We start from the raw sequence: 15,223 nt of genomic DNA on the forward strand, positions 1-15,223 counted from the left end.
GCTCCTGTCTGCCTCTGGCTCTAACCCATCCTGGTCCCCAGGCCCCCCGTCCCTTCTCCAGCAGCCTGGGCTTCTCCAGGGGACCATGGCCACGAGAATGTCACCCTACGGAAGCAGGGATTCTGTGCACTCTCAACTGTCCCCTCTGCGTTTAGAACAGTCCCTGGTACGGGGTAGGTGCACACCTACAGTCCTTTGCTGAACTGAAAACATGGCTCAGCTACGACATGCCCGTGACTCCTGCGCCAGTGTTGGACGCTCCCTCCCCTGGATCACTCGGACATTTCTGTGAAAACTCAGTTGGCTGCTTGTGAGTTCTCTGCTCTGTCCCACTGATCCGTGTCTGTACCTCCACCAATTCAACACAGTCTGATTACGGTAGCTACATAATAAGCCTTGAAATCGGGTAGGCCAATTGCTCCCACTTTGTTCTTCTTTTTAAAAATTATTTTAACTCTTGTAGTTTCTTGGCCATTCCATGTATTTTGAGGATAATTGCATATATCTATAAATTATTCTGATGGGATTTTCATAGCAGCCGAAATGTAATCTATATATCAGTTTGGGGAAGACTGACATCTTTATATTGCTGTCTTGCAATCCATGAACAGAGTATGTCTCTCTGTGTATTTAGATTTTTTTTTTTATTTCTTTCATCAGTCTTTTGTAACTCTCAGCATAAAAGGTCTTGTACCTATTTTGTTAAATTTATTCCAAAGTATTTCATTTTTTGTTGCTATTTTAAATTATAAATTATAATTTCAATTTCAATTTCCAAAAGATTTATTTCTAGTATACTAAAAAAAAAGGATTTTTGTGTGTGGATCTTGTATCCTGTGACCTTGCTGAACTTGTTTATTAGTTATGGGAGTTTGTTGGTAGATTTCTTGGGGTTTTCTCTATGGATTATTATGTCATCTACAAGTAAGGACAATTTACTTCTTCCTTTCTGATCTATATGCCTTTTATTTCTTTTCTTGCCTTATTGCACTAGCTAGAACTTCTAGTACCAGGTTGAATATTAGTGGTGAAAGCAGGGATCCTTGTGTTATTCCCATGTTTTAGGGGGGAAGTATTCAGACTTTTATATTGTCAATGTAGGCTTTCTGTAGCTGCCCTCTAACGATGTCCCCTCTATTCCTAATTTGCCAAGATTTTCTTTTTATTATGAATGACTATTGCAGGTTTTCAAATGATTTTCTACATCAATGGATATGATTAAGTGATTTTTCTTCTTTAACTGATAATATGGTAGACTATATTGGTTTTCAAATATTGTACCAAGTTATGAATCAGTTCTTCAAGAATTTCCAAGTTCATGTTTGTGGGGTTGTTTATGACATCTCCTTATTTTGATTTTTGTTGTCTGCATCGTCTGTGGTGATATTCTCTGTTACATCTTTTATTTTGGTCTTCAGTGTCTTCTCTTTTCTCTTTTTTTAGTTTTGCTTGATATTTGACGTGGCCAGAGCAGGGAGCGGGGCCCTGCAGGCGTGTGGGCCTGGCTCACTCCTCCTGGCCTTGTCCACTGAGGAGCAGGACGGGAGTCGGCAGCAGCGGCCACAGGGTCAGACCTGGAGCTGTGTTGGGATAACGCTGTCCTGTGACATTGGCACATGGACTTGGACCTGGGGCTGGTTTAAAATAATACTGACACCGCACAGTCTTTGGGGTCAGGCTTGGGTGACTCTCTTCCTGGGTTTATTGTCTGTGTGGTGGATTGACACCCAGCAGGAAGTCCAGAGGCAGGCCGGGTCCCTGTTGCCTGGTGCGCGTTGGCCGCCTGGGAGGCTGGTTCTCCTGTGCTCCTGTTCCCAGCCCAGACCTCACCAGGCTTCCCTCCTTACTCCGCAGGGCTGCCCGGGCATCGCTGATATCACCAGGGCCCTGTGGGTTTCGAATGGACGCGCCTCGGGCCCAGGAGCCAGGCGGAGAACCATCAGGCCTGGGGTGCCATGCACCTCCCACGAGGGCACCGTCCTCCTTGGCTCTGGTCGGTTTCTGTGGGTGCACCGCAGGGCAGGCTCCCGGCCCTCTCCCGGGTCTTAGGGACATGCGGACTTCAGACAGGCGGCCCAGCGGGGTCTTTCCTCCGTGTCTTGTGCAGAGAATATTGCAGCGCTGTTATCTGCATCCTGGTCAGGAGCGTTGGCTAAGGCCCGCTGGGCTCTGGGCAGGCTCCAGGCTATGAGATAGGAATTTGGGAACAAAGGGGAGACACTGAGCTTCAAAGGAAGCGCAGAAAGCATCCAGGAGGTTGTGGCTCCTGAGCGCCAAGCCCAGGAGCGTCAGCACCGTGTGCAAGTTCAGGGAAACTGGGTGAGATGTGTAGCTCTCCCTGCCTCCGCCTCGGGGTGTGTGCTTGTCGGCTTGGGCACTGGGAACGGAGCCCAGGGCTACCCCTGAGCCAGGTCCCAGCCCCTTTTTAAGTCCGGGTGTCCCTAAGTGTTTAAAACCTCACTGAGTTTCACAGGCTGGCCTCCAACTTGTGATCCTCCTGCCACAGCCTCCGGAGCTGCCGCCACACCTGGCTCTGTTTTTGTTCTGTGGCGCTGGGGATCGACCCAGGGCCTTGTGGCTGCCAGGCAAGCGCTCTCCCTCTGAGCCAATCCCCGGCCCCCTGCCTCCCTGCTAGTCCAGCCCCCAGCACTGCCCTCCAAGGGCTGCTGTCTCTCCCTGTGGACGGAGGCGCTTTCTCCCTGAGGGCACACTTGCTCTGTCCCCCGGGAGGCGCCCCATCCTCCTTTGTATCCGTATCTACCTTCCCCACTAAACCTGTCCATGCCTTTGACGGACACGCTCTGAAATTCCTTTCTGTCACGTCCTGAGTCATGTCCCTGGGAGCCGTGTCTTCTCCCACCACAGCCGGGCGGCCTGCGTCTCCTCTCAGAATCCTCGCATTTGCCCCAGCGGAAGGGGCTGTCCGTGTCATTTTACAGGCAAGGAAACTGCGGCTCAGAGAGGGTGAGAGACGGAACCCCCCACCTAAGAGACCAGGATGACAGTCCAGACCTAGCCGTCTGCAAAGACAGAACCGCAGGCTTGCCTAGGTAATTGGGGAAGGGGGTCAAAGACCCCAGAGTCTCTGTTTTTTTTTTATGCATTCAACAGACATCTGCAGATGAGGCAGGCAGCGGGGACACAGAGAGACAGCGCCCAGAGGAAATATCTCTCTGCTGCGTATGGGTGGATAGATACGTGCACATGGACATTGGTGTCAGGACCTGTTGAGCTCTGTCTGTGTGTGGAGAGAGACAGAGACCGTCTGCTCCCCGCAGGCTGCAGACCCAGGTGGTGTTGCAGCGGGAGTCCAAGGCCGTCTTCCCGGGAGTCCCCCCGCCACCCCAGGATGTCAGTCTTTCTTCCCTTAAAGCCATTGCCTGAATGGACAAGGCTCAGTACACATGGAGGGTTATCTGTGGGACTCAAAGTCTACTGATTTCAATGTTCGTCTCATAAAGACCCCTTCACGGCCACGCCCAGACTGGTGTTCGCCCAAATAGCTGGGTCCCCTGGCCCAGCCCTGTTGGCACAGAGGATCCGCCAGCACAGACACATCAGAGAGGGAGCACATCAGAGGGAGGCGCAGGGATGCGCTCAGCTTCCCTTTCCTTGTAGACGAGGACACTGAGGCAGGGAGGGGCTGTCACTGACTCAGGGGACGGGCAAGTCGATGCAGAACAGGATGGCAGCCTTGTTTTCTGACCCAGCTAATGTCCTTCATCTCCCTCGGGAGGAGTCTGGAACAGGAGTTGGAAGCGAGGGGGTTTTTCGGGAGGCGCAGGCCACCCCACGGGGAGCGGAGGCCGTCCAGGAAGGGGAGAAGTGGGTGCCCTGAGCTGTCGGGCTGGTTAGCACCTGTGGGCACCTGGAGCTCATCCCGCTGGGCAGTGCTGGGAGGTGGGTGGAGCGCGGGAGTCAGGGAGCCGGGGTGTGGATACACCCACTCCCTGCGGCCCTTGGTGGGAGCCGCTCCTGAAGGTCCTCGTTCCCTGGTACCTTGGTCAGTGACTTTGGTGGCCTGAGAAAGCCCCAGGCACAGAATGCAGGAGCTGGAACTTGGAGGCTGGGTCTCCATGTGCTGAAGAAGGAGGGGATATGGGGAGCAAGGGCAGGCACCCATGCAACCTGCTGCAGAATGAGGGGGAGTCACCACCCCGTGCGAAGCAGCCAGCCAGGAACGTCTACCTGTAAAAGCCACAGGGGCATCTGTATAGGGACCCCTGGAGCCGGACTTGGGGAGCCACTCTGACGCTCCTGGCTTCAGTCTCCCTTGGTGACTCATCCTTCCTCTTTCCCCTTGCCCGCCCACCTGCCCTGGCCAGGAGGCAGGTGAGGCTTCATTGACACAGCTGCCCTACACCCACAGGCTCTCACGGACTCTTCCAGAAGGAGGTGGCTTGGCAGAGGCATCAGGGTCTGCTTATCAGTGTGCGGGCGTCCTGCCCTTCCCTGAGCTTCCAGCACCTGGCCCACACACCCGCCCCAACACCCCTCCTCCTGGGTTGCATAGTTCTCTGCCTGCAGGAGGCCAGGATCTCCTCGTGGACTGGCCAGTATGAGTGGTGTTGAGTAACTTGACCCACTCACGTGTGCATCCCGCGGTGCCTTTATATCAGTGTGCATCTCTTAAAATTGCAATGTGTATCAAACGTCCAGAGGAGCATGTAAACATATGTGCACTTTCAGGAACAATATTAAAGTGAACACCACGTAAATGCCAGCCAGCTAATGAAACTGAAAGCCTTCCGTGTCTTTGAAGATGTTTGGGCATGTCCCTGACCACTTCCCCCTGCCTTCAGAATGAACAATTATGCAAACCTTTGTGATCATCATTCCCTTGTTTGCTTTATGATTTTTACACTATTGTTTAGTTTTGCCTTTGTGTTTGTGGTCTTTACATAAAAGGAAGCACACTTTGTTCCTTGGTGTCTTGTTTCTTTTACTCAAACTGTGAAATTCATCCATGTTGATGTGTGGGCTATAAATTGTTCATCATCATTACTGTCTGACATCCCATCATATGAATATGAGACAATTTAGTTTTCTGTCCTACTAGAAATGGGCATTGTTTCCAGTTGTTAGATAATATGACCAGTGTTGCTAGGAATATTCCTGTGTCCTAGGGTACAACATGAGGAGTTATTTAATTCTCTAGGAGTTGAATTTATGACATAGGGTGTGGACATTGTCAACTTTACTGGGTAGCAACAAACAGCTTTTTCAGTGGTTGTATCAATTTCATCCCCATCAGTAACTATAAGGTTCCAGTGGCTCCATACCGTCAGCAACAGTTCTACTGTATGTATGTATGCATTTTTGCCTATCTGGTGAGCATGCTCTAGTATATCATTATGGCTTCAACTTGGACTTCCTTGATGACTAAAAAGGTTGAATAATGGCTTATTGGAAAACGGTGTTTCCTACTTTGTGAAGGGACTAGTCAAAGATTTGTCTCCCCCCCCCCCAATATTAGGAATTGAATCCAGGGCCTCGCATGTGCTAGGCCAGCATTCTACATCTGAGCTCCATTTCTCGTCTGTCTGTCTGTCTATTTATTTTGGAGTACTGGGGATTGAATCCAGGGGCACTTTATCACTGATCCACAGCTGTCTCCCTTTTTATTTGAAGGCAGAGTCTCTCTAAGTTGCCCAGGCTGGTCATCAACTTGTGATCCTCCTGCCTCAGCCTCCTGAGTAGCTGAGGTCACCGGGCTGCACCTGTACCAGGCTGGTCTTATTTTTCTATTTGATTGTTCCCTTTTCTTTTCTTGTGCTTATCGAATGGTAGGAGTTGTTTATATATCCCAAATATTGGTTCAAAAAGAGTAAAATAATAAAGGAAAAGAACAGGGGCTGGAGATGTGGCTCAAGTGGTAGAGTGCTCGCCTGGCATGCGCGGGGCACTGGGTTCAAGCCTCAGCACCACATAAAAATAAAATAAAGATATTTTAATTTTTTTTTTATAAAAAGAATGGTAGACTACATTAAAACAAAGAGTGTCTTCGAATGAAAAGATAGATTAACAGAGTAAAAATATAAGCCACAGAGTGAGAAACAGTATATTTTAGACAAGTAAGAGAAGACAGACAAATATACAGGATTCATAGACAACTCCTATTACTCATAATAAGACGTCTGTCCCCCTGTTCCGTGTAATTGAATTATTTTTATATTTCTGTATAAGCTATGCATTATTTGGGGGGGATATTGAGGATTGTATTCAGAGGATCTCAACCACTGAGCCACATCCCCAGCCTTATTTTGTATTTTATTTAGAGACAGGGTCTCACTGAGTTGCTTAGTGCCTCACTTTTGCTGAGGCTGGCTTTGAACTCGCCACCCTCCTGTCTCAACCTCCGGAGCCGCCGGGATTACAGGTGTGCACAACCACGCCTGGCTAGTTATGCAGTATCTTAATCACATAAACTTTTACAATATGCCCTGTTACCTGGTAGAGCAAGCTTTCTCACCTTTCCTTCTTCAAGAGGGATGTAGCTATTCTCAGCTCTCCATACGTCTATGTAAATTTTAGAATCAGCCTGTAAATGTTTCTCTCTCTCTCTCTCTCTCTCTCTCTCTCTCTCACACACACACACACACACACACATACACACCCTTGCAGAGATTCTGATTGGGTTTACTTTACCTTGTGGATCTTGAGGAGAATTGCCATCTTTTCAATATCGAGTCTTCCATCTATGAACATGGTTTACCTCTGTTAATGAGATCTTTTCCATGAAGAATTTGCACATTTTTGTTAATATTTATTTGCTTTTTATTATTCACTTTTTGATGCTATTGTGTTATATTTAAGGTTTGTCATTTTCCGTTTCTTCTTGGTAGGTGGAAATAGGATTGATTTTTGTATGTTGACTTTATAGTAAGGGTCTTGCTAAACTCTCCTGTTAATTCTTGTAGTTTGGTGATCCTTCGGAATTTTCTAACTATATAATAATTCCTTTCTAATATTAAAGTTCAGTGGCAAAAGAATCTTCTGTTCAATGCTGAATATAAATAACGAGAGCATTCTTGTCCTGGAAGGAATGGTTTGAACATTTTATCACTAGTGTGATATTTGGTGCCATAGCCACACTTCTGTTATCCTTTACTAGAAAAATCCGATGTTGCCCTGAGCAAACCGCTCCTGTGAATCATTTAAACTAGCAGCACAAGACTGATTTACCTAAAATTTCCCTAATCTCTTTCTTCCCTTTTCCAGACTGATGCAAATCAACAGATTACTGGCTACTGAGGTTTCCTGAATCATTTCTCCTAAAGATAAAAGGAGCTTAAAACTGTTTTGCCAATGCTTGTGTATGTGTGTGGGTGGGGGGATGGCTAGGGATTGAACCTCAACCCCAACACCTGTTTTCAGTTAAGATGGTCTTTAGGATATAAGCCCACCGTCTTCTCCGGAACACGTGGCTCCAACGTGTCCTGGAGTCACTGGGCGCTTTTTGGACAGCGACTGAATGGCCTTGGGTTTGGTAACCATGTGGGTTTCTTGTAGATCTGTGGTTCTCAAACTTTAGTAGCAGTAGAATGACCTAGAGGGCTTTCAAAAACCCAAATCACTGCCCCCTCCCCAGGTTTCTGACTCAGACGATCCAGGTGGAGCCTAAGGATTTTCTCACCAGTTCCCCGGTGGTGTTGATGCTGCTGGTCCAGGGACCACACTTTGAGAACCGCTATGGTAGACAGTCTGTACTGGGTTAAAGATGTTCTTTTCTAGGCCTATTTTAAAATCACAAGTGGCAATTTTAGCTGCTGGTTTTTTTTTTTTTTTTTTTTTTTTTTTTTTTTTACAATTTGTTGAGATGGTCACGTATTTTTCTTCTCTCTTACTCTGTTGAATTGATCTTTCTAAGGTAGAGTTTGGGGTCCATCTCATGAGGTCTGACAAGGTCAATCTCATGAGGTCACCCAATATTGTATCTTTTTTAACAACTCAGTTTGCCATGGTTTTGCACAGGGACGGACGCTGTGTCCCCAGGTTGCTGTCTTGCTGCTTTGCTGGGGGGGGGGGCGTCCTACCTCAGGTTAGCGGTGACATGTGGCAGTTGAGCAGCTTCGGGTTGTCCGAGTTATTATCATGGCGTCCCCTCTTGCCGCTGGCTCCTCCACCCGCCTGTGAGCTCCTCCACCCGCGGGATCCCCATCTGTTGCTTCTGAATCCCCAGAGTCTACGACCGAGCTGGACACACAGTAGGGCAAACTGTGTTCCTATTGGGTGCGAGGGCCAAGTAGCTGCCTGCAGAGGACAAGTGAACCACTAATCCCGCAGGGGTGGAAAATAGAGGAAGGAAGTGTGTGGGCCCTGCTTCTGCCTGGTGCACTCTGGTCCTGAAATAACCCCGAAGGTGGGCGCCCCGTCCTTGTGCAGCCGAGCAGCCCGAGGCTGAGCCACGGGAGGTCTCTCGGGAGTGTACACGGTAAGCGGCGTTAGGAGCCTGCTGCTCCGCGGCCTCTTACAGAGGCCCACATAGGGCGAGGTCACTTTGCACACCAACCCCCTTTGAGAATGAGAATTGGAGGGCAACTCTGCTACCCTTTTTGCATTGGTTGCTGGGAAACTCAGGTCCAAATTCTGGGTTTGCCCACATGCCATAGGTCGGTCCTCGCCGTCACATATGTGCTTGCTTTTTTCCCATGGACTTCATTTCTTGGAAATCTTCCCTGCCTGATGCCTTTATTGTTCTCTACTTTTTAATCGTCCATTTTCTGAATACATTCAACTCCCTTGAGGACACATCTGGGAAATGGTTAAATAAATGGACAATACCCAGATGTGATGCTGAGCTGCCGGCACCCTCTGGCTCAGTGGCACTCAGAGAACCACTCCTCTGTGCCGGGCCTGCCCAGCCTGCTCAGGGCCCTGCCTGCAGGAGCCCTGGGAACTGCCCGGGGCAGCGGTGACTTCCCGGAGGGAGGTTTTTCAGATTAAGATGATTAAGGCCGAGGTGCAGTTTCTCAGGACACTGAGACTCGTTGAAAGACCCAAGAAAGGTTCAAAGAGGACGTGGGCTGGCTTCCATGTTGGCCTTAAGCTCTTCCTAGACAGAGCTGCTTCAGAGGCTGGCTCGGGGGCTTCTCCAAGGTGCCCGCCTTTCAGGGAACTCTGGGGGTGACTCTCGCCCCCGACAGCCTATCAGAAACAGGTCACCTCACCAACACAGTAACGAGATGCAGGAAACCAGGGCCCCCAGACCTGGACCCCAGGATTGGGGACACATTTGGGGGAACAGAGAGCCCACCTCCTGCCCCTGGCCTTGTGGAAACCCGTCCACCCTGTCTTCAGTCCAGGGGAGTGGTGCTGGCACACTGCGGTGGAAACCAGGGGACACACAAACCTCCTGTAGCCAGTCCTCCTAAGTGTCTAACTGTGACTTAAAAGTTTATCATCAAGAAAAAGTGAGTGAGAGGCTCCTTGGGTGGCGTGCAGAGCAGCTGAGACTTCGGAGCCAAACGCATTTGTGTTTTTAGTTTCCTGGGGCAAGTGACTTCATGGTGTGTCCTCCCCCATCTTGTAGTGGCAGTTCACGGGGTGCCAGGTACTGTGCCAAGCACTGCCCACAGCAATTCCCGGAGATCTGTGCTATTACTCTCCCCTTCTTACCAACAGAGGAGAGTAAAGTTCAGAGAGGTTAAGTAACTTGTCCAAGGTCACACAGCTGGCAAGCAGCAGAGCCAAGAAGCACATCCTGGCAGTCTCTGATCTGTGCTTCAGCCTTTGCCACTTGTTTCCTGGGGAACACATATGTGCTCAATAAGCATCTAATGAATTCAAGAAGAGTGTCCTTGAGAGGTGGCTCCCAGTACCAACCCCCACCTGCAAGGCTCTCGCTCGTGAAGAACGGGCAGGTACAGGTTGGCAGTGCACCTGCTCCTGCTTCTGCAACGGGGACCCAGTTGCACATTTGTTGCTTCATTGCCCGCAACACAGAGAAGCAGGAAAGACGGAGAGGCACTTCCCCAAATGGGGGCCGTGTGTGTGTGTGTGTGTGTGTGTGTGTGTGTGTGTCTGCTTGCACTGACGGAGCCCTTGACTCATTAATCTCTCTCCAGGAAGCTACTTACTGAGGCTTTGGGCCGGGGCCACAGAGCAGAGCTGCAGCATTAATGGGCCGGGGTGGGGCTGGGCGGGGTGGGGCAGCAGCCTCAGCCCGGAGGACGAGGACGGAATAACAGGAAGAGAAGGAGCAAGCCAGACCCGGGACGCCTTCTCCTGAGAAAGGGGACTTGCCCTGTCCCCCTTCTTTCACCTGTGGATCTACAAAGAACAAACCCGTCCCCTGTGCAGAGTGTGTCTGACCGTGGGCGGCGGCTGCCTAGCCCAGGCCTCGCTTCCCAGAGCCCCTGGTGTCCTGCTGTGTCCCCTGAGCTACAGGCCCCCTCTGGCCCCGGGCTGTCTCAGGGGGTGTATCCCCTCCCTGCTGAGGGCTGAGGGGAAGCCACACTTGGGGGACTCCATCAGCCTGGGTCCTGAGAGACGGTGGGGCACAGAGCCTCCCGCCCCACTCACCCGCCCCCTGGGCCACCTCCCGCTGCTGGCCTGAGCCAGGGGCCAACCTGGACTGTGGCGGAGCCCCTAGTGTCCTGCGTCCAGGTGCAGAGCAGTTGGGGCGGTGCTCCCTCCCAAACCGCCTGCTCCCCCTGCCCTCCCACAGCCTCGCTCTCCTGTGGTCCAAGGAGAACCTTCTGGACAAGTGTCCTGGGGCCTGGTGAATGTGCGCACCAGGAGCCTCCTCCGGGAACCTCCTCCTGGGAAGGCGGCATTAAAAAAGCCTCATTTCAGGGCCGGGACGGAACCGGGCCTCACGTGTGCTGGGCACGGCTCTGTCCCTGAGCTCATCCAGGGGCACGGCTTCTGGTTTTTTCTGCAGTGAAACAGAAACATCCCAATATCCACGGACAGAAAATTACACAAATCAGTTGTGCGTAGTAAGTTCCATTCATAAAGTGGAAAAGCACGTGGCAGTGAGACAGAAGGCACCACGGTGACCTCCCTGGGGCACGACACTCACCAGGCGGGTCAGGGAGCGGCCTGCGGTGGGGACCCTCCAACGCCACCCGACGGTGGCGCGACATCCAGAGGCAGAGTGGGAGCGAGGACAGACACGGGAAACCCGAAATGCAGCAGAGGGGCTGGGAAGGGCCACCCACAGGACCCCGAGTCTGGAATGATCTGTTTGCAGAGACCGGTGCTGGGGACCCTGGTTTCCCTCCATGATTCTGCCTTTGGTCACCTAGAAACAGCGTAGAGACCACTGGGGGTCATGAAATCCACGAGTGGCTCTGGGTGGCCTGCACCCCTCCCTGTCACCTCCTGTCTGTCCACGGCCGCTCCACACAAAGTGCACAGCTTGACACGTCACCTCTTCCGGCTCCCATCCCACCCTCACCCCCAAACCTTACATGGAGCTGTCCTTTAAAAAGTGTGGGCCCGTCGGTGGCTCTCACCAAGTGACCGCCAAGCTCGTCGCGGGGGCCACCTGCTGGCCCAACCCGCCACCATCCAATGGCTGCCCGAGAAGCCCTGGTAAGTTCTAGAACACGTCCAGCCACCCCTCACCCATGTGTCGGCACCAGCGGATCTACGCCCTGGATCCTTCCAGTCCCTCGATTCAGTCCAAGTTGTCACCTCCTCAAAAGGCGTCCCTGACCGCTGTCTGAAGTGGGTCCTCCGTGGCTCCCGGCTCACCCGTCCATTTCCTGCAGGGTGCTCACCTCTGTCCTGGGATTCCCTGAACTTGAGTTAGGTGAGCTCCACGCAGGACGGGCCTCCACGGTGGCCTCCAGGATGTCAGGACTATTTTGTCCCTCATGCTCTCTCCGCGCTTCACCTGTCCCCGCTGTCCCTGCTCCTTGATTTCCAACTGTGGCCACAGTCTTCTGCCCAAAGCGCAGGTCATTTTTATTTTATTTATTATTAGTTTTAAAGGCTCTTCTAGGACCTCGGCCTGTGATCCCAGCCACTTGGGAGGCCGAGGCAGGAGGATCCCAAGTTTGAGGACAGCTTTGGCATCTTAGAGAGACCCTGTCTCAAAATAAAAAAAATAAAAGTAAAAAGGGCTGGGGGTGTAGCTCAGTGGTGGAGCACCCCTGGGTTCGATCCCCAGCACCAAGAGAATAATAAAAAACAAAAGCCCCAGCGATCCCTTACGCATGGACACAGCCCGCGCAATGACCCGGGTGCCCACGTCACGCCCTCCTTTCATTTCTCTGCCTCCCTTGCCATCCCCACGCTGGCAACACATGGCAGAGTCACAGGCTGACACACGCATGGACACGCATGGGGCAGGGTGGCTTTGAGGCCACGCCCACCTCACGTGGCACATGCCCCTCTGCGTCTTGCCTTTCTCAACAGTGCCTCCTGCAAATCCCTCCTGCTGGGGGCACAGTCCCCTCCATTCTTTGTAAGAGATGGTCCAACAACAGCCGAGGGGTGGCACACGGCACACTGTGACAGCGCCCACCCCCTCCAGATGTTTTGCCACAGTGAACAGAACTAGCTGGAGATGTGGCTGGGCCCCCGGGGGCTGGCAGCCTGCGGGTGCCCAGGCCTGGGGCCCTGGAATCTGCCTTCTAGCACACGCTGGGGGAAATCGCGCGCGCTGCGTTTAGGAGCCAGGCTCCCAGCCAGTTTTTATGCCACTGGGACTTTCTGGTTGCGGAGGTACCACGGCGGCCCCAGCAGCCCCAGAAAAGGGAGAGCGCGGCTCCTGAGCTGCTGATCCCAGGTCGGGGGTCGGGGGAGGGACCTAAGGGAGGAAGAGGGAAGTCAGAGGTGCCTCGGGGAACAGGGGGTCCTCTAGGTCTGACGTCAAAGTCACCGGGCCACATGGTGCAGGATGCCCATGTCCAGGCAGAACGTCAGGGAGGGGCCTGGTCAGCTGGGTCCTCAGAGCTTCCAGGAGATTCCTCTAGCGCGTGGGGGGAGAGCCCAGGCTGCAGAGGTCGCCAGCTCTGTGACCAGCGGAGTGCTGTCACTCCTCTGTGCCTCGTGTCCCCATCTATAGAGGGACCAGGGAGGCTGGGGAGTGCTGTCACTCCTCTGTGTCACTCCTCTGTGCCTCGTGTCCCCATCTATAGAGGCACCAGGGAGGCTGGGGAGGCCCCTCCCCCTCCCTCCCTGCAGGGCGGCTGGAGGCCTCCTGAGGCCTCGGAATTGGGCAATCTCCTGCGGAGGCCCACAGTGACTTGTTCCTCCTGCCGTCCAGAGCTGCGAACCAGGTAGAAGGCCAGGCCCCGCTTCCTGCACAGCCAGAGCCGCCTCCAGGCTCAGTCCCAAGCCACTGAGGCCAGCAGGATGTGGCCTGGGAGTCAGGCCCCCTTCCCTGGCCCCCACAGCTGATGTCTGGGTCTGGAAGGGTCTTTGCCCATGAGAACACAGGACCTGGGGCGCGCCCTCACAGACATGGCCCAAGGAGGCCATCGTTTGCTGAGCGCTTACTATGGGCCACACTAGGTGTGCCACTACCACGTCCCTCGTTACCCTATTTAAGTTCCAGGTGAGCTCTGGGAGGCAGGCAGTCACTGTGCCCACTTCACAGAGGAGGACACTAAGGCTTGGAGGGGTCACGTGTGCCGCTGGTAAGCCTGCGGCCAGCTGGCAGGGGAGCGAGGGTCGGCCGGGTGGCTTCGGGGCTGAAGGCCCTGGAAGGGACCAGGCAGTGTGGCCCGGGCAGCTGTCTGGGAAGGCAGTGGAGGATGGAGGTCGCCCTTGTCCCCAGGTTTGATGGGGCAGCTCCCAGTGCCACGCCAGGGGGATCCAGGTCTCGGCCCAGCCTCACCTGAGGCTGAGCAGAGCCCTGGAGGCAGGGCCCGCGGGTCGCCCCTTCTTCTGCCGAGTCCAGGAAGCTCCCTGGGAGGCCATGCGGGCTTCCAGAGGGCCACTGTGGGGTCCGACTCATGGAGACCAGAGACCCACTGGGGCCCGGCTGCCTGGGGAAGGCCCCGTAATGGCTTCCAAGGATGTCCACGCCCCCATCCCAGGAATCTGTGCAGGTCACCGCCCCAGCAAGGAGGACTGTAAGGCTGTAGATTTGCTCAAAGGCTGGAGCTGGCTGGAGCCGGCTGGCCCTGCAGGCCCCCTGTGGTCCCCAGGCCCTTGTGGATGAGAGAAGAGCCAGGGGACACCTGGAAGGAGCCACCTGTGGGTGGCACCTGTAGGGGATGGAAAAGGGGGGATCAAGTTCCTTCCGGAGCGTCCCACCAACTCCGTGTCTTGTCAGAGTCAGATGACAAGCCTCCTCTTATGCTCAAGGTAGCCCATGGGGACAGAAAGCCCAGGCCATCAAACAAAGGACAAAGGTGTACAGGCAGGGTCCTGACTCCCGACGTCGTCGCAGGTGGAGTGGGGTTTAGTCGCGCCCGAACTCTTGGCCACGTCTCCCGGAGCCCGGGTCTCACGCCATCTCCAGTCGCTGCCTCCGTGTGATTCATTAGGCGATAAAGTACCAAAGGCCACTCTGGCAACTGGGCTGCACGTCAAGGCTCCTGCCCCTCACCTCAGCCTGCCTCTCCCTCCTGGGAGAGTCCCCAGGATTGTCTTCAGAGCAGGACAGATTGTGACCTGTCTCCGTGGGTGTGATTTTAATGACTTGTCTCTCGGCTGCGGCTTCCTGGTGTCTCTGCCGGCCACCGGGTCCTTGAAGGCCCTGCTGGCTTTTCAACCCCGTCTCCAGGGCCATCATCTTAATTTTACAGCCTCGAAGGCGGGCCCACTAGGAATTCCTAACTTTCTGGGGCGTCTGTTAACCCCGTAAGTCCGCTTGCCTGCCTCCTGCCCCGGGACGATTTCATTCCCTAGATCCTCCGGGGTCTTGCTTTTCTTGGGGATCTCACTTCCAGCAGGAGCCAGCCCTGCAGACACCCCGACATTGGCCCAGTGACATTGGCCCAGTGAGATGACTGTGTGTGACTCGGAGCCACTGAGTTGGTGACGTGCTGGACGCTGGAGGAAAGTGGTTCATGGTGTCCTCTGCCAGGTCGCAGGTGGATGGCGTTTGGGGATTTAGCCTGCGCCACCCCCATCCACGTGGTGGGGTTGGGGTTCCTGCCGTCCAGCTGACCCATCCACACCAGCTGGAGCACAGGGGGACCCTAAGTCCCCTGGAGCCTGTGTGGATGTCCTCAGCCTCCTCGCGGGATGGTTCCCCTGGGGGAGCAGGGTGCCCTCAGCCTGTCAAGACCTGGGCACGTGAGGGGGCGCTGGGAGA

This window comes from Callospermophilus lateralis, chromosome 7, assembly GCF_048772815.1.
Source record: "Callospermophilus lateralis isolate mCalLat2 chromosome 7, mCalLat2.hap1, whole genome shotgun sequence".
Taxonomy (NCBI): Eukaryota; Metazoa; Chordata; class Mammalia; order Rodentia; family Sciuridae; genus Callospermophilus; species Callospermophilus lateralis.